At 43.1% G+C, this 19690-nt stretch overlaps 1 protein-coding gene across 1 annotated transcript in view; it reads right to left on the bottom strand.

Annotated features, from left to right (window-relative positions):
- Window positions 1-13168, bottom strand: part of pea15 (proliferation and apoptosis adaptor protein 15) — a 124550-nt gene extending 111382 nt beyond the window's left edge. Inside the window, exon 1 of the mRNA XM_080742140.1 lies at window positions 12730-13168. The gene's annotated coding sequence lies outside the window, so the exon portion shown is untranslated. The remainder of the gene's footprint in view (window positions 1-12729) is intronic.
- Window positions 13169-19690: the final 6522 nt, after the last annotated feature.

Here is a 19690-nt window from a genome sequence, read left to right as displayed (position 1 = left end):
TTGAACGTTCAGATTCCCCAACACAAGAACCAGTGCACTAGAACTGCATTGTGAGTGTAAATTTGTATGTAAACTAAGTTCAAACACACTTCAGTGCCAGTCATAACTGTAAGTGACACTGATCCTTCTGTAAGGCATAACTTCCTGTAAGACTAGCTTCATGGCGGAGCTAAACAAACAGCAGCGGGATGGAGAGAGAGAGAGAGCAGTGTAGACGGAAAGGAACAAAGAGTGAACGTGAGACAGTGGAAGAAAGATAAGAAAAAGTTCAATAATATTTCTTCGTCTTTGTCGCATTCCGAATCCAATAATTTGAGTACCTGAGACGAAAAACGGTCTAATTTTAAAGTTTTGTACCAGTATATAGATATTTTTTTTTTGATTTACCAGACTGTTAACCTCAAACTAGATGTTTTTAATCTGTTAAATTCTTAATGCACTCCCCAGAGTCCCCACTCATTTTGTTGAATTAGATTTTTTTTTTACTTAACTCATGTATATTATGAATTATAAGACATAATACTTATGGAAAGTGGAAAAACAGTATATCTCCAACAGTTTGTGGAACAACAGTATAAGTCCGTACAAGCAATATTCAGCAGACAAAGGGAGCAGAAAACATTAAAACAGACAATTGAACAAAATGAGGGGGGAGTGCATTAACAATTTAACAGATTAAAAAGGACTAGTTTGTGGTTTACAGTCTGGTAAATCATATATATATATATATATATATATATATATATATATATATATATATATATATATATATATATATATATATATATATATATATATTAAAAAATAAACTTACTTAGACTGTTATTCGTCTCAGGTACTCAGTTTGAGGAGACTCTATGTAGGCCCATTGATTCCGGATGGAGACTCAAATGCCTTTGGGTCTCCATTTGGAATCAATGGGGGTACATTTATTATAATTAAATTATAGGCTTAAGTCATTTTGGGCATGAACTACTCCTTTAACATTCAATTTCACAGTATGAAAAAGAGGCATATATTTACCTGAAAATGTAACCAAAACATGGATCCTCATCCTCAACGAAACAGATAACACCTTAATAACACCACTGTCGCACAAATATGTCCATACCTTTCATCTCCTTGTCAAATCTAAGGTCTATTCGTACCCTTGCCCTCACCAATGTGATGACTAGATCCTTCCCTTTCTATCCTCACCTAGAAGGAAATGCAGCAGTTGCCACTTAGCAGGGGCGTCACAAGGGGGGGGAGGAGTGGGACTGAGTTACTAGGACCCAAGGTGGATGGGCCTGGAATTATTTTGTACTTTAGCTATTGAAAAATAGCAGATATACAAGCTCACAGCGCGGAGTGCTGTCCTCCTGCCACTTAGTCACATTGTTTTTCCTGTAACCAGCTCCAAATATAAAAACACTTCTCTTACAAAAATAAGAGAGAGAGAGAGGGAGAGAGAGAGAGAGCAGGACACGCACACACACACACACACACACACACACACACACACACACACACACACACACACACACACACACACACACACACACACACACAAGCCTCTTTTCGACAGCAGCTTTAGCACCACACCACACTGCACCACATAAAAATATCGACATTTTCCATTACACAAAAGTATCCCTATCGATAAGAAACACATTGACCCTTTTAACTGTGATTATAATAATACAATAGAAATTTGTATTACAACTATCCTAAATTATAATGCACTATAATGGATTATAACTGTGATTATAATACACTATAAAGTATTAATGTATTACTATGATAACTATAATACACTATAATAGATTATAATAGTGTTTATAACACAATATAATCTATTATCATGTATTACAACTATATCCTGTTCTAAATGAGAAGTCAGTCAGTGATTAGTCATTATGACGTGTTTGGCCCTGTTTGGCCCTGCTCAGACCTACTCTAGATTGGATACTTTTTAGTACCACCTTTAGTATCACTTTCACACCACTCTACCCAGGTCCTTGTAGTGGAAAACCTGGCACAAGTGGGCGGTGTGGTGTGGAGTGGTGGTGTGGTGTTGGGCCAGTGGAAAAGGGGCTAGAGAGAGAGAGAGACGGGGGGGGGGGGGGGGGGGGGGGTAGAGATAGGGAAACAAAAGACAGGAATACACTGACAGTGACATATCCGTTTCCTGCAGGGGCGTCAATTGGGTATGGCAGGGGTATGCAGCTGCCACACCCTGGGTCCAGGGGGGGACAAATAAAAGTTACTTTTAAATATCAATCCATGGTCACTTGACAAAATGGTATATTCCCAGGTCAGCTGCACAGGTGCAATGCATTATTGTTAATTGTGGTACGTTTACTAACATGCCAAGTTTGGCTGCACTTGAACAACCGTTCCAGGCTGCCATATCCAGCCCAAGAAACCGTAGAAACAGGGGGAAAATGTAATGTACTTCTTAAAATAAATGCACTGTATCATGCCTGTTGCTAAGGTATGGCAACATGACTGGTGTCTTGCACGCGCGCGAAGGCGCGCGTGTAAGACACCAGTCATGTTGCCATACCTTAGCTTTTTCTGAACTGACGCCACTGGTTTCCTGGCCTCCTGCAGTCCGTGGGAGGCCAGAGGATACCGTGTTAGAAGGAAATGACAACCGCACGAAACTCTGACAATAACAATTATACCTTTGCTCCCCTTTGTTAAAAAAAAGGAAAAGAAAAAAAAAGAGAATGAGAAGTCTAATAGTACATAATGATGTGTCAACAACGTGTCAAGTGCTGGGCAGGCGCGTTGAAAACTGTGACCCTTTCTATTTTCCAGTTCATGCGGGCGGGGAGGGAGACAGAGAACATGATAGCATCTAAGGGTGGATGAGTTCAGGGGCGTCACAAGGGGGGGTAGTGGGACTGAGTTACGAGGGCCCAAGGTGGAGGGGCCTTCATTATTTTATACTTTAGCTAGAAAAATAGCAGATATACAAGCTTGTGGATCTGCAATTTTTTGAAGAGTCGTGAAAATGTGTGCAAAAGTGAATTAAGGTGCCATGGAGTTCACAGTGTTAGATTAGATTAACTAAAGTTTCACATCTCCCTGCGAGTCGATTCTCATGCCAAAGTGGAATTGAAAGGAATCCATTGGCTTCCTTGAGAATGAAAAGAAACCATGCTTCAGGAAAATATGGTCAGCGGCGTGAGTCATAAGTCAATGAGCTAAACATTTGGGATGGGATGATAAGCGATATTATCGTTTATCGTGATGAAAAACACTCACTATAATCGTATCGTGGACATTTAATTTATCGTGATATCGTCCTCCGTCATGCACTGGGATCAATTCACCTTTTATTTGCAGAGCTGCATATTACCACTTAAACCCTCAATAATTGGTAAAAGGTATACAATATACATACTTGATAGTCTTTTTTTCAAATCAAATGTCTTTGTCAAAGAAATAGCCGATCTACAAGCTGACAACGTGTCGGGTTGCGACGCCTTGTGAGCTTGTAGATCAGCGTTTTTTTTTGGCAAATATTCCACCCCAGGATAATGGCTGTTGGGGATATTTTGATTATCGCGATAATATTGTAAATCGCGATTTCTTAGGTCACAATAATCGTGATATGAAATCTTCATAACGTCCCATCCCTAGTAAACATGCCAAACCATCGGTGCGATCCTTTAAATGGTTAAACGGTTAAAGTTTAACCACTTAAAACTGAAACGAAGCGTCAGAAACGTCCTATATCATACTACAGCACCATAACCTGACTTTCGCCAGATGGTGGCAGCATTGCTTATGCATTGCTTTACCATCTGGGCTCGCTCCAGCACAGTTGATAACACTCGTAAAGTCCCGGGCCGGACCAATCAGCGGCAGCTATGGGCGGGCTCTGAGCGGCTCTGAGCCAATAGAGTCTGATTGCAGACCACGTGGAAACCCAGGAGGCGGATTCTGGGTGCAACGTCATGCAGACAGGCCAATATGTGTGGTTGGAGTTGGCACGGCCATATCCAATCACCTGCTTTAGAATTTGAAAAAATGGCCCACCCCTTACATCGGTTGTGCTGGACCGAGCCCAGATGGTAAAGCAGAGCGTTATGCAGGCATACGCAATGCTGCAAACCATCTGGCGAAAGTCAGGTTAACAGCACCACACAATAGTATCAAAAGAAACACGTCGCTTCGTGCCACGGCACACACAACACGGCTGCTAAATGTCTGGCAACAAATTAGCCCCGCTTAACATCAAATAGGGCTGTCACAATTATTACATAATCGTCTAATCGTGATTATTTGACATTATCGCAATTATTTTGTCATAATCGTCATAATCGTGAATGTTGAAAAATGTCCGAAATAGTGGAAATAGCAGATCTACCAGCTCACAACGCGTCGCATCGCGACGCGTTGTGAGCTTGTAGATCGGCTATTTCCACTATCTAAGTTATTTTTTAAGTAGTAAGTTGTCAAATATGTCAGTATTGTATTTGTATATTTAGGTTATGTGTCATATCTACCATGTACAACTTCAAAGCCTAAAAGCCAAACAGAAATGTAATTACCAACGACAAATACACAATTAAATCGTTAATCGCCAATTATTTGAGTGACAATTAATCGTCATGTAAAAGGTCATATCGTGACAGCCCTTAACGTCAAATAATGATCAAAGGAAGAAGAAAAGGAAGGGAAAAAAAATCAGTAGTCAACCTCTTGTTTTTGTTTGGGGAAAGTATCAGATTCCACTGGTTAAAAAAACAGAGGACTTCCCGAAACCTGTGTTTGACTAAGTGCCTGCAAAACAGCCGACCGCAAACATTCCCCAGCCAGGCAACCGACACCACACCACAGACACACACACACACACACGCACACACACACACACACACACGCACACGCACACGCACACGCACACGCACACGCACACACACACACACACACACACACACACACACACACACACACACACGACACACACACACACACGAGCACACACAGACACAGGAAGTGAACCCGAGAGAGAGGAAGCACATTTGTGCTGCGCTGCCCTTTTTAATCTCCCCTCCGAGCCAAGAGATCGATACGTCCAACCGGAGAGGAGACTCTGACCCAAAAAGCTGAGTCAATGGCACACACACACTCATGGTGTGTGTGTGTGTGTGTGTGTGTGTGTGTGTGTGTGTGTGTGTGTGTGTGTGTGTGTGTGTGTGTGTGGTGCTGTCACAATTATGACATTTTACATGACGATTAATTGTCACTCAAATGATTGCGATTAACGATTTAATTGTGTATTTGTCGTTGACAATTACATTCCTGTTTTTTTAAGCATTTTTAAACGTATTAAGTCTTTTTTTTATACTAAAAAAAAGAACATTGATAGTGGAAATAGCCGATCTACAAGCTCACAACGCGTCGTGATTCCACTACTTTTTGAAAGTGTTTGTAACATTGCACTGCACGCACAAGCACAAGCACAAGCACAAGCACAAGCACAAGCACAAGCATACACACACAGATTCTCATCAAAATGCAGCTTGTAGAGATACAGGATGTGTTGCTTGATAATGTTTAATTGACTTGAGTGCAACATTATAATGGCCCTATAATTGCAGCTTCCGTAACAATAAAAACAGCCATTACAGTAGATTTTCTGGCCCATGTTCTGTTATATTTAATCTTCCTCCTCTTCTGTTCCAATCCATTCTACTCTGACTCCATCCCATTACATCAGTGGTTCTCAGCCAGTGGTCCGGGGACCACCAGTGGTCCTTGAAGGGGTTTCAGGTGGTCCCCAGCTAAATGATGGAGAGTTGGTAACCAAATGGACCCTTATAGATCTTTAAAGCAGTAGTTCACCCTCAAAATGACTTTTTTCTTATTGATTACTCACACCATGGAGACTTGAATTAAATTATATATATATATATATATATATATATATATATATATATATAGAATCAATGGGAATCAATGGGGGTACATTTATTGTGATCAAATTATTGTCTTAGGAATGTGGCAAAAAACTAAAAGTATTATTGAGTCTCCATGGCGTGAGTAATCAATAGGAAAAAAAAACATTTTGGGGTGAACTACTCCTTTAACTCTTGAGAGCATTTTACAGTCTAGACATGTAGAAGAATTGTTATTTTGTTCAACGTGACAAATAATCGTATCCAAATCCAACGACAACAAAATATTCTACGTTCTGGGTCTGAGAGGCTAAATATCATGAATTGGTAACGGACCTTGATATGAAAAGAGTTGAAAATCACTGCATTGCATTGGAAACCTTGTATGTCCATTTGTTTGTATTCATCATTTTAAAAAGGAGTTTTGTGCGACAGTCTCGTATGACGGAGCAGGCTCACAGCGCGGCACCGAGTGCCGCCCTGCGAGCTTGTAGATCTGCTATTTTTGAAAAATCGCGAAAATTCGATTTTTGAACCGATTACATAAGTGTCTTTTGAATCCTTCTAAGATTTTTTTGAAAAACCGATGTTTGTATGTCAACAATCTGGCCAGCCATCGTCAAAGAAAAGGTCCTTTTCACTTAACTGGAGCTCAGTTAGTCCGTTCTTGAGAGACTACTATGTCAGTGGTTCTCAAACCTTTTCATGTGAAGGACCCCCAAAATGATATGTATTTGGCCACGGACCCCCATCTCAAAATATCTAGTTCCAGGGACCACCCAGAGGCAAAATTTGAGTTACAAACGTTTTGAAAATACATATATTCAAAGATTTGCACACATTTTCACGACTTTTTCAGAAAAAAAAAAATTGCAGATCTACAAGCTCGCAGCGCGGCACTCGGTGCCGCGCTGTGAGCTTGTATATCTGCTATTTTTCACTGGTTAAAGCAGTCAATCATTTCTAGGCCTAAATGGGTTAAAAAGGAGTTTTGTGCGACAGTCTCGTATGACGGAGCAGGGCTTTAATGTGAAACCTGGAGATACGAGGTTTCTGCCCGACACTAGTGACGATGTTCATTTCCTTTCGGGTCCATCCCACCCTGTGATGTACAGCCACCACAAACATGTGCGTTACAGACACCACTGGAGTGGTAGCGCCATTGGAATGCTGCCTCACAGGAAGTGCTGTGACAGAGTCTGCGAGGCGTTGTGAGCTTGTAGATCTGCTATTTTTGGCTTGTAATACATGTGTCCAAACACTCAACACTATGTTTGGGGGTTTCTTAACCCTGTGATGATTTGATGAATGACTCTCTGGCTCACTGGGAAAATAAAGGTTACTTTTAAATATAAATCCATCTTTGTCTATCTGTGCTGGTTATTATGTTCTTAAATTAAAGTAAAATAACTACAAATGCAAAATGTTACAAAATGGTCACTTTAACAATGTTGTATGCCAAACTCGTTCAGTAACGAGACAAGGCCACTGGAGGTCGCTGTGCCAAAACTCAGTTGTCTCGTTGAGAGACGAGACAAAGGGTTAACTTTGTTACGTGCAGCTGCATGCATACTACGTGCCCTGTGAGAGACCCTGGTGCATACGTCATAACGTGACAAGCACAGAAGCAAAATGGAGTGTCTATGCTGCATAGATTTCTATTCTATGCTGAAACATAAAAATGGCTTTATCTCTGAATAAGGGGCAAAGAACGCCAGGGAAGCAGAGATCTGCCTGTTTTCACGGCGACACTTTACCGCGATGGTCGGCCCCGGTTTGGATTTTAGTTTTGCGAGCGTTTGTAAACAAACGGATCTTCTTCCTCAATCGTCAGTGGACACTCACGTGCACACGCACAAAGCTTCCGAGGCTCTTCAAAATAAAGCGTAAGTAAACGGCAGCACCAGCAACAGCTAGAAATGTTAGAAACCTTGGCTTCCATTGTGTTAATAAGGTAGCTATTATAACTATATTCTCCACACTTGTATTCTCCCCATCTTCACAAAATGGTATATTCCTAGGTTCCGCAGGTCAGCTGCACAGGTGCAATGCATTATTGTTTACTAACATGCCAAGTTTAGGAATAGCTGCACTTGAACAACCGTTCCAGGCTGTCATATCCAGCCCAAGAAACCGTAGTAACCTGGGGGAAAAACAGACAAAACCCGATTTTTGTCATGAGGACTCCCATCTTTGCCATACCCTAGCTTTTTGCTGAACTGACGCCACTGGATCCATTTGTGGGTCGCGGACCCACAACTTCTCGCAAGTAAATATCCCCTAATGTTTTGTTTCCTACATTTTCTTTGATTCTTTTAAGAAAAAAGAAAGAAATCGTCATGCATTAAAGACAATCTCGATGATTTTCCAGATAATTTGATGAATATATTTAAAAACTCAAGGAAATTACACGAATTAGGAAACAAATGTTTAAGAAGTTTGGCTCTCGGCCCGAAACGTTTGGGAACCACTGCTCTAGCTCCATGCATGTGTGCCCTATATGACCCCCAATATGGCGGGTCATGAGGATATTGCGAGTGGCAGTAGTCCTTTCGAGGCCGGACGTGACCGGACGTCGTCAGGCCAATATATTTCCCACACGCAGGAACAACACGGAACAGTGCATGCTAGAACTGTAGAGTTATAGGATATACGAGTGATAACGTGCCATAGCCTATCTAATCAAATGGCTATTTGCATAACAAGTTTACCTGGTTTACCAGTGAGTATGGTGGGATTGCGCATCCCCCATAGATTCACAAGTCTGTATTTATATGGATAGGCTACTTTAACACCTACTCTTAGGTGTTATATATTTCAAACACATATGGACAAACCCACCTTGACATGAACACAGAGATTTCAAACATTTATTGATGGACCAAGAGTAGCTATATGGAATAGGAAGGTAATTAGACCCCTCTTTTTTATTTTCCCTCTTAAAATTGCATTACATGGCACAAATACTTAGTTTCCAACTTTCCATACAATCAATTATTTGCATTGCAAAACGATTCGATACAGATTACCGCATTTTAAAACGATACAATACGATACAAAGCCAAAACGGTACCATATTTTGCTTTTGCAAACGATACAGTAGATCATTGCAAATTAAAACCGATTTTTCGATTCAGTTACTATATCGTTACACCCCTAGTAATTATGGGCATTATAATACAGCCCATAATAAACATATTATGTTTGGCCCAGAAAGCAGTGAGTCCCTAGCGTTTAGATCACGTCCCGGGAGCACAATGCACTCGCACCACGCTTACAGTGTGTTAATGGCAGCATAATGTCTTAGGAAAGAGGCGCCCAAGTAGGCTAAACACTTTCCCAGTAATCTCATACAGAGCTGCCATGACATCCACAGGGGCGTGGCACCAAATCCTGGGCCCTGGGTACAAGGATTCACGGTGGGCCCCCCATGAAGGTTCTTCATAGGGGGGGGCGTATTATTACGCATTATTTTGTGCTTTAAATATTGAAAAATAGCAGATATATATACAAGCTCACATTACGGCACCAAGTGCCGCGCTGTGAGGTTGTAGATCTGCTATTTTTTTTTTAAATCATGAAAAAGTATTTGAATATTTCAAATCCTTCTATGTTTCTATGTCAGTGGTGCTTTCATGTTTCATGTGAAGGACCCCCAAAATGATGTGTATTTGGCCAACGGACCTCCATCTCAAAATATTTAGTTCCAGGGACCCCCCCAGAAGCAAAATTTGAGTTACAAATGTTCGCTTAAAAAAATACATATATTCAAAGATTTGCACACATTTTCACGACTTTTCAAAAAATAGCAGATCTACAAGCTCGAGCTTGTAGATCTGCTATTTTTCAATAGCTAAACTATACAATAATTAAGGCCCCTCCACCTTGGGCCCTAGTAACTCAGTCCCCCTCAGTCCCCCCCTCCTCCCCCCCCCCCCCCCCCCTTGTGACACCCCTGTATACCCATATGGGGCTGAGGAGGTTTACAGTCAAACCGGTTCCCAGCCTATTGAAAATGATTTCTTGATTTCTTCTCAGTGGCTACACTGTACGAGGGATGGGAGGAAAATCGTTATTATCGTTTATCGTGATAAAAAACACTCGCGATAATCGTAACGTGGAGATTTAATTGATCGTGAAATGATCCTCCGTCATGCACTGGGATCAATTCACATTTTATTTGCCAAGCTGCATATCCGGTACCATTTAAACCCTCTATTTATTGATCAAACGGATCTGGACATAACGTACGTAATACAGTCTTTTTTTCCCACCTCTCTACCAAATCTCTTGGCCACAAAAGAGCCGATCTACAAGCTCAAAACGCGTCGCAAAACGCGACGCGTTGTGAGCTTGTAGATCGGCAATTTTTTTGGCAAATGTTCCAACCAGGATAATGGATGTGGGGGATATTTTGATTATGGCGAAGATAACCTCGTGTCACCAGGCTTTCTCGGGGGAAAGCCTGGTGATCGTTTACAACGGGCGGTTTGATCCGTTCTAGGCGGAAACCACAAGCAGATTAAGCTCACTTTGTTTTGTTTCTCTCCGTTTGTTTCCCCAATCCCGATTAAAATGCTCGGGTAGCCTAGTGTAGTCTTGCCAGTCACTACCACTTGGACTAAAAGATGGCATACCAAACGAATTTTCCAAAAGCATAACTAAGCTGCATCAAGGTGTTTAGGTAGGCCCTAAAAGTATATGTCCTTGAGTGTAGGGGAATATTTTTGGTTAAAACTGAATCCGGTTTGATAGTTCCGGCCAAATTGTAGTCCTTTGAGTACTACAACATGACGTAAAGTGGTTTCCTCTCCCGACCGGATCAAACCCAGAAAAGTGAAGGGACCCTATAGGCTATGGCGAAAATCGTCATTTCTTTGGTCACAATAATCGTGACATGAAATCTTCATATCGTCCCATCCCTAGTGTAGGCTACATCCAGCCTCCACCCCCGGCCTGTGGTAGCTGGTGGGCTCAATCGCACCACACACCCATTCATATAAAATCCCCCCACACACCCACCCATTCACATATAGGCCTATGGTCTCGCAATCCATTCACACACATACACGACACACGACTCACATGCAATGAATCAACAATGACAACCAACCACGACAGTCCATCCGTTCACAGCATATAGACCTACTCGCCACTGGACGAGGGCGTGTGAAGACACATGCGCGCACGCAAGCACACGCACGCACACACACATTCACAGACTATAAGCCTGCATGTGACAAGCGATGGACAGTGGACACACACGCACGTGCACACGCGCACGCACACACACACACACACACACACACACACGCACACGCACGCACACACACACTCACAGACAGACATAAAAGCCTATTATGACAAACGATGGACAGTGGACACACACGCGCGCACACGCACGCACACGGCACACGCACGCACACACACACACATACACACTCACACACACAGTCAATGACCTAAAACCTAATATGACAAATGATGGACAGTGGACACACGCGCGCACACGCACGGCACATGCACACACACAGTCGACGCTGGTCACAGGTGGTAACTTATACGAGTCGTGTGCAAGACAGTCATGTTGCCGTACCTTAGCAACAGGCACGAATGAAAAGTACATTTTATTATTTCCCCCCTGTAGCCAAAGGTATGGCAGCTGCCCATAGCTTGCCATACCCCAATTGACGCCTCTGATGGGAACCGACGATCGACTTGCACTGCCACCGATCGGTCAAGTTCACGGCCACGGGGGAGCGTCATCTCCTCAAGGCTATTACATCATCATGCATTATAGACTTGAGGACAGGACAGGATAATGGATCGGATCCTTAAATGAACACGCAAATACAGGGATCGGAAGTGGCTTACAGTCAGATCAGAGGCAGGCTTGTCGAGCGGCGGAATGCGAGCGGATGATGATTCCAGAACACTCCTCCTCCTCCCTCTATTTATTCCCACCGAAGCGTTTATCATGCATACTAGCCTATAAAATGTAGCTGGAATCAAAATCTAATTGGCAACTGGCAAATAAGCACTACTCGACTCGATCATCCGTGATTCTCAAACACCGAAATGGTATTTATTCGGCAGAAAAACTGACAAACGTCCCGTTTTAAAATGATGCGTGCCACTATAGGATTTAATCCCCATAAAATAAAATAAACGATATTGTCAGCGTTTATTCCCCCCCCCCCCCCCAAAAAAAAATAGCTGATCTCCTATCGAATAGCCTCCAATCTCCACCTAGCCTTGGATCAAGACCAGAATCACCAGATGTATGGATCAAGTATGACTTTTATACTTTCGGAGCCTATCTGATGTCAAAATCGATCAAACACATCTATGATGTAGGTCTTCTCGGGCCACGGCTAGAATAGCCCGAAAAGTAAAGCAACAATGACTTGGTGTTTTCAACTGTATTCCTCTGTATTCAAGTGTTTCCAACTACAAAATAGGTACTTGTATCGAGTCAAGTCGGGACCCCCCCTAGTACCCCATCATCATCACCAACAACGTCAACGACCACCTAGCTGGGGGGTCCTCCCTAGCAGGGCGGACCCCCACTTCTCCATCCAATCCATCAATTCATACGGGACACAAACTGGAGCCAAAGACAAATGAGTTTGCAGAATAGCAGCACCGTTGTATAGCCTATACAGTAGGCTAGCTTGGATCGAGACTATAACCATAGATGCCTTTGATCGAGTCTGACTTTGACTTTCTGCGAAAGTCAAAGTCAGACTCGATCAAACGCATCTATGGTTGGTTTAGCCTTTCTTGATCCATGACTGTAGGACAGTAGGCTGTACTGTAGGCTTACTGTACTCACCCTGGAAGCAGCAGATATGAGTCAGCTGTAGAATGGAGCAGAGATGATGCTGTGTCGTGCAGTCAGACCGGCAGCAATGGATCTGATGCCCTCTCTCTCTCTGGATGAGGTTTGGTTTGACACGAAAATATTATGATGTGATTGATTATTGACAGCCTTGAAAAAGGGAAGGAGGTCGGGTCACACTTTTAGTGTAGCAAAAAAAGAGAAGAAAGGAAGAAAAAGTCCCAAGTCGTCTCCACAAAGTGTTATTGGTTTCACTTTACTTTTGGATCAAAGAAGTGGATGTTTTTTGTAGTTTTGTAGTTTTTTTTATGGCATCGACGGGTGTGAAACAAGCCGGGCCGTTAAGAGAAGATGGTTGACGTGGATGTTGTAGTTTTTGTTGTTTTGTCGTTGTTGTAGTTCGCAGCAGCACGAAATAAAACGCCGTTTTCTATTCAGTGATGATGCGCTCCTCTGCTCTGCTGTGCACAGTCTGCCGGCGAGAGGATGGAAACGCCTTTTCCTCTCTCTCTCTCTCTCTCTCTCTCTCTCTCTCTCTCTCTCTCTCTCTCTCTCTCTCTCTCTCTCTCTCTCTCTCTCTCTCACACACACACACACACACACACACACACACACACACACACACACACACACACACACACACACAGCGCGCGCGCGCGCGCACGGCACTGTCTGATAGATTCCGCCGCTACGCAGACACACACACATTTTTCGAGGCTGATGTCACCGCCGCGCTATCCGGTCGGCACAAACCCCTCCCCCTCCTCCTCCTTTATTCTTTCCAGGGGTGTCGCACCAAATTCTGGGCCCTGGGTACAAGGATTCACTGCGGGCCCCCCCATGAATGTTCTTCATAGGGGAGGGGGTTTAACCCATTTAGACTGGGAACACATTATTTTGTGCTTTGAAAAATAGCAGCGGAGCGAGCTTATCTGCTATTTTTTCTAAAATAAAATCTTGATTTTATTTATTTTTTGTCATGTGAAGGACCCCCAAAAAATGATATGTATTTGGCCACGGATCCCCATTTCAAAATATTTCGTTCCAGGGACCCCCCAGAAGCTAAATTTGAGCTACAAACGTTCGCTTAAAAAATACATATATTCAAAGATTTGCACACATTTTCACGACTTTTAAAAAATAGCAGATCTACAAGCTCGCAGCGCAGCACTCGGTGCCGCGCTGTGAGCTTGTATATCTGTTATTTTTCAGTAGCTAAAGTATAAAATAATTAAGGCCCCTCCACCTTGGGCCCTAGTAACTCAGTCCCACTCCCACCCACCCCCTTGTGACGCCCCTGCTTGCTGCCACAAAGCACCCCCCCCCCCCCTCCCTATGCTGAGCCATACAGCAGGTTTGTTGACTTCCCAAATGGAGTGAAATGACCCAACTTTTATTTCCCCCTTCATGTTGTGCACCTACAGATTTTGCTCTAAAATCACGCATGTGTCATGAACATGGATCTCTCCCATTTAGCGCCACAATCAGGCCAATATTTTGGGGACACGTTTTTGGGACACGTACTGCTCCTACAGATTTTGTCCTAAAATCACGCAAAGCGATACACCGTATCTCTAAAGTCATGTCATCAACATGGATCTGTCCCATTTCCCATATTCCCTCCTGATTGGCTACGACTGCCTTCTAAAGTTTGTCGACTCCCGATTAGGGAGTCTTACTGGTTGATCATCACAGGGAGCTGGTTGAGCTGTATCTCAATCGGAATGTTGTTTTAAACACGAAAAGACAATGTTGTGGACATCAATAGGACCTTGAAGAGATTTATTGGTTGGTTTGTTTGTTGATTGATTGATGGATGGATGGATGGATGGATGGATGGATGGATGGATGGATGGATGGATGGATTGATTGATCGATAACATACTTTATTCGTCAGAAATATAAACAGCAAGACATTAAAGAAAAAAAATCTAAATAGTAAAAAATGCCATAATCTTTAGAGGTCTTCAATGTTTTCAGGCCAAGGACCCCTTAATTGAGAGAGAGATAAAGCAGGGACCCCCACAACCTGTTCATAGATTCCATATAGTTTCATTGTTTAACAGCACAATCATCAGTGTATTTTTGATTCCTGTCAATTTGTGTTTTCAGATATTTAACCACTTAATAAACTTGACCTTTCACTCTGTACTTAGTCTGCTCTTTTTCCACTCTACACCAAAGCTCTTTGCCAAAAATAGCCGATCTACAAGCTCACAACTCCTCGTGAGCTCGTAGATCTGCTATTTTTGGCTAAAGTACTCAGAATAAGGACACTATAGGGTCAAGTGGTTAATATAAAAAAGGGGTTTCTATCACACACAAAGATTTGGAGGATTTGGAGGACCCCCTGTAGTAATTCTGAGGACCCCCTATTGAAGACCCATGCTTTAGAGTGCAAGATAGGTACAAAAGAGATGGGAAAATTACCTTGATCCTCCTTTGAGTCAAGCGTCAACAGACACATTATGAAGATAGATGCATGCAGTGCACTGGGCCTTCACAAAGCCATGATGACAAGTGATAATGACTCATGTTGGGGCCCATGGGCATGAGGGCCTGGCCGCAATGTGAATGTCATCATCAGTGTATATTGTTGTTTTTTGAGCTTGTCGGTCTGTTACTTTTTGCTATTTTTGAACTTGAATCCTGAAAACTATCATTGTTGGACATACCGTAATGAGGTTTCCACCTGAGAGAGACGATTATGTTACATGGGCCCCCAGAATTCCAGCAAGCATGTGCACACATAATCACAGGGGGCTTGAGCCCCTGCCCGTCTGTAAAAGGTGCCCTCTCCAGACCATGAATGCAGTTTTTACTATGGTGAAAGAAAGGCAAATGCCCCTCTTTCCATGCCATACCTGAAGGCAGCATTCGAGAGAATGTCCTTGTCCAAACTCTACTGAACTTGAATGCAGCATCTTATGTTGAAAGAATTTCCCTGTCTCTGTAGAAAACCATGCCGTTACGCCACATCTCCAGTATATAGCTTAGTTTAGTGTGGTATACCATGGGGTTCTCAAACCTTTTTAGGCCCTGACCCCCAAAATAAACATATTTGAACTGGGGACCCCCACCCTGACGAGCACTTGGAATTAAGTGACTCGGTTCCGCAGATAAATATTGTAAAAATAGCAGATCTACATGCTCACAACGCCTCACAACGCGAGGCTTTGTGAGCTGCTATGTAATCTGCTATGTTCGCCTTTTGCTTACTTAATATTTGACAGTTTGGCCAGTCCTGTCGAATATTCGTATACTTTGAGGTCGAATAATTCGAATACTAAAAATCACTATTCGTGAATGCCCTAGTGTGTGTGTGTGTGTGTGTGTGTGTGTGTGTGTGTGTGTGTGTGTGTGTGTGTGTGTGTGTGTGTGTGTGTGTGTGTGTGTGTGTGTGTGTGCAAGGACGTGCAGAGAATGTTAGAGAGGCAAGGTCTGACATTTTTAAAAGGGCCTTTTGGTGGAAATATTGAAAATAGCAGACCTCCAAGCTCACAACGCATCGCAGAAGGTCGACTACTTTCGGAGCATTAACAAATTCATCCATCAGGGGCATTGACAACTCATTCTTATGACTTCCTATCTAGCCAAGTTTTATAAACTATATATTTTTTAAAGCGAAAACAATAAAAAAAATAGCAAATATTCGACTTCGGTGAACAACGTTGAATAGTGACTTTGATAGTCGAATATTTGGTGAATGCCCTAACACACACACACACACAAACACACCATCCGCCCGAGAAGTATCATTACATATTAACCTAGTCCTAGGCCTGCTAAACACTCCCTTCTATGTGAAGGAATGCTGGTGGGTGTGTTATGTGTACTACAGGGGAAGAGACTGAGTAACAACGCACAGCTGTTTTAGCCGTTGAGGAAAACACAGCGATGGAATGTCCATCCTTTTTTCTGAAGTGTAACTTAAACCCTTCCTTTAGCCACGTTCACAGGTGTCCTCTCCAGCCAGCGGTTTCTCAAACGTTTTCATGTTAAAGGCCCCCCCCCCCCAAATTGATATGTATTTGGCCGGCGGGGGACCTCCCTCCATCTGAAAAGGTTTTGCAAGGGACCCGCAGAAGAGAAGATTTATGTTTAAAGGAGTAGTTCACCCCCAAAATGACTTTTTTTTCCTATTGATTACTCATGCCATGGAGACTTGAGTTCAATAATATTTTTTTGTTTTAGACAAAAATGTCATCACAATAAATGTACCCCCATTGATTCCGGAATCAATGGGCGTACATTTACTAAAACTCAAGTCTCCATGGCATGAGTAATCAATAGGAAAAAAAAGTCATTTTGGGGGTGAATTACTCCTTTAAAGTATCAAAACGTATTCAAACATTTTCAATTTCTTTCATCGTTTTTCAAAAATAGCGGAATGCGAGCTTGTAGATCTGTTATCTTTTCGATAGCCAACATACCAGTAAGACTCCCTAATCGGGAGATAAGCGACCATAGGTCGCTTATCTCCACAAATAGGGCAAAAATTATTTTTTTCCAAAGTCTTCCTGATCCATGTTGATGACATGAGTGTAGACTGTGTAGTGATTTTCTTGATTTTAGGGCAAAATCTGTAGGAGCAGTGTCCAAAAATGTGTTTTTAAAAATCGTCCTGAAGGTGGCGCTATATGGGACAGATGCATGTTGATGGGATGAGTGTAGACATACTGTGTAGCGATTTGCGTGATTTTAGGGCCAAAACTGTAGGAGCAGTGTCCAAAAATGTGTTTTAAAAATCGGCCTGAAGGTGGCGCTAGAAGAGGGCAATGTGAGAAATGAGGGGTGGGGTCTTCGCGTTGCCTTGGCGGACAAATAGGTACAGGCCCGGCTCTCCCGGACGCTCCTAGCCCGAGTTACGGCATTTTATGTGAGCTGCAGTGGAGGGGGTCCTCCACTGGGGGCGCCACCACTTTTGCATCCGTTCTGGAGCACCAGGAGTGGGTGGTCCCCAGGAATTCCCCGTGAGCAGCCCCGTTGGGGTGGTCATTTGGTCATTTTTGCACATTTGGTCATTTTTTACACCTGGGGGTCCCCCAGGGACCTGGGGGTCCCTGGAGCTCCGGGGGTCCTTGGAGGTTGTAGTTTGGCAGGTAAGGAGTGTGTGTGCAAAATGTGGCATGGATGGGGGCAACGGTTGTGGAGATATGAGCAGGGCAACAGTGTGACGTGTGACGTGTGAGTCACGGACGGACATTTCTTTACACCTGGGGGATCTTGTAGATCTGCTATTTTTGAAAAAGAATTTGACTTGTAGATCTGCTATTTTTGAAAAAAAACTTGACTTAGTTCCAGGGACTCCCCAGAAGCAAAATGTTTGCTTAAAAATACATATATTAAAAGATTTGCACACATTTTTACGACTTATATAAAATAGCAGATCTACAAGCTCGCAGTGCGGCACTCGGTGCCGCTCTGTGAGCTTGTAGATCTGCTATCTTTCAATATTTTTCAATAGTTAAAGTATACCCTGAGTGTGACCCTGCAGTGGTTTTGATGCATGGTGATGGAGGACAATACTCTCGTGCGTGTCTTCTAATGCAGTGGTTCTCAAACCTTTCAGGCCGCGACCCCAGCCCAAGTAATAGTATTCGAACTGGGAATCGTCACTTTAGAAATGTGCCGATAAGCTGTATACACTTATACTTTATATTGGTCTGTTTATAAAATGTATCCCCAACGGCCGTAAAAAAATATGGGGGAGATATCAAAAAGCTGGGGCATGCATGGATGGGCAGGGACACTGACGGACTGACAGACGGATGGACGGACGGACGGACGGACGGACAGACACACAGACGGACAGGGGCGAAAACATAATCTCGGGCCTCTAGCCATCCAGCCTGGCGGATATAATGTGTATAATCTGCTCTCAAATACTTTCATACAATACAAAATACGACACTGTTTTCAATCTCGTCAGAGACAATCTTGGATGTGCCACTAGAGACAGCGCAACCGGGAGCAATTAGGGCCTCAGCGTCCTGCTCAAGGACACTTCAACACTAACTCTGGGGGAGCCCAGGATCGAACCGCTCTACCGGCCACTCTACCTGATTTAAAGGTTCTACACCATGCATTTAAAAATAATTTATATAACATTGTTTGTGTCCCAAAAACGTTTTTCAAAAGGTTTGAGGCTAAATTACCACTCCTGAATACAGAGCCCCTGTCATTTCTGCCTGGCTTTCAGAGCATTTTCAGCTGCAGTACCACCTTATCCTGAGTGGGAGGACTGCGCTATTGAGCCATTTTTGGCCCCACACTCCTCCCCACCTCGTGCTCAGCAGGCCTGCCCAACCCTCCCAACCCCTCTCCCAGCTCCTCCTGCCTCCTTCTCAGGCCTGCCCACCCCTCCCCAACCCCCACTCAGCACAGCAGTAGCAGTAGGTCCCGATTGTGATGTCACAATCGGACGTAAAATCAGACAGCTTACATACTTTCCATAAACTGAGAAAGACACAATGGTCAGAAATAGGACTTTGTGAGGATAGAACGTTTTGGTGGGACACCAAAAAATAAATAAGGGTAATAATAATAATAATAATAATAATTCACGGTGTAGTCCCTTTAAGCAGTCCCACCTGGTCTGAGTCCAAACTAATTGGACTCTGGGGTAGTGCTACTGGACACCTGTTGACAAACAGCAGGAGTGCAGTCACACCAAGTCCAATTAGTGTGACTCATGCCAGGTGTGACTTCTTACATGTGCGTATGCTTGGTGCCAAACAGCTATATCCCTATATGTACTGTATATACCAACCGATTGATTGGTCAGTCAATCAATCAATCAATCAATCAATCAATCAATCAATCAATCAATCAATCAATCAATCAATCAATCAAGATAGAATAGAATAAAAGAGGGATGTGCAAGCTCATCTATGCCTGAAAGGCCCGCTGAAATAACAGTTTTTACACTTCCAGAGCATACTGTATCTGTGGT

This window comes from Nannobrachium achirus (genome assembly GCF_963921795.1).
Source record: "Nannobrachium achirus genome assembly, chromosome: 14".
NCBI lineage: Eukaryota > Metazoa > Chordata > Actinopteri > Myctophiformes > Myctophidae > Nannobrachium > Nannobrachium achirus.
This window is presented reverse-complemented; position numbering and strand designations above follow the sequence as displayed.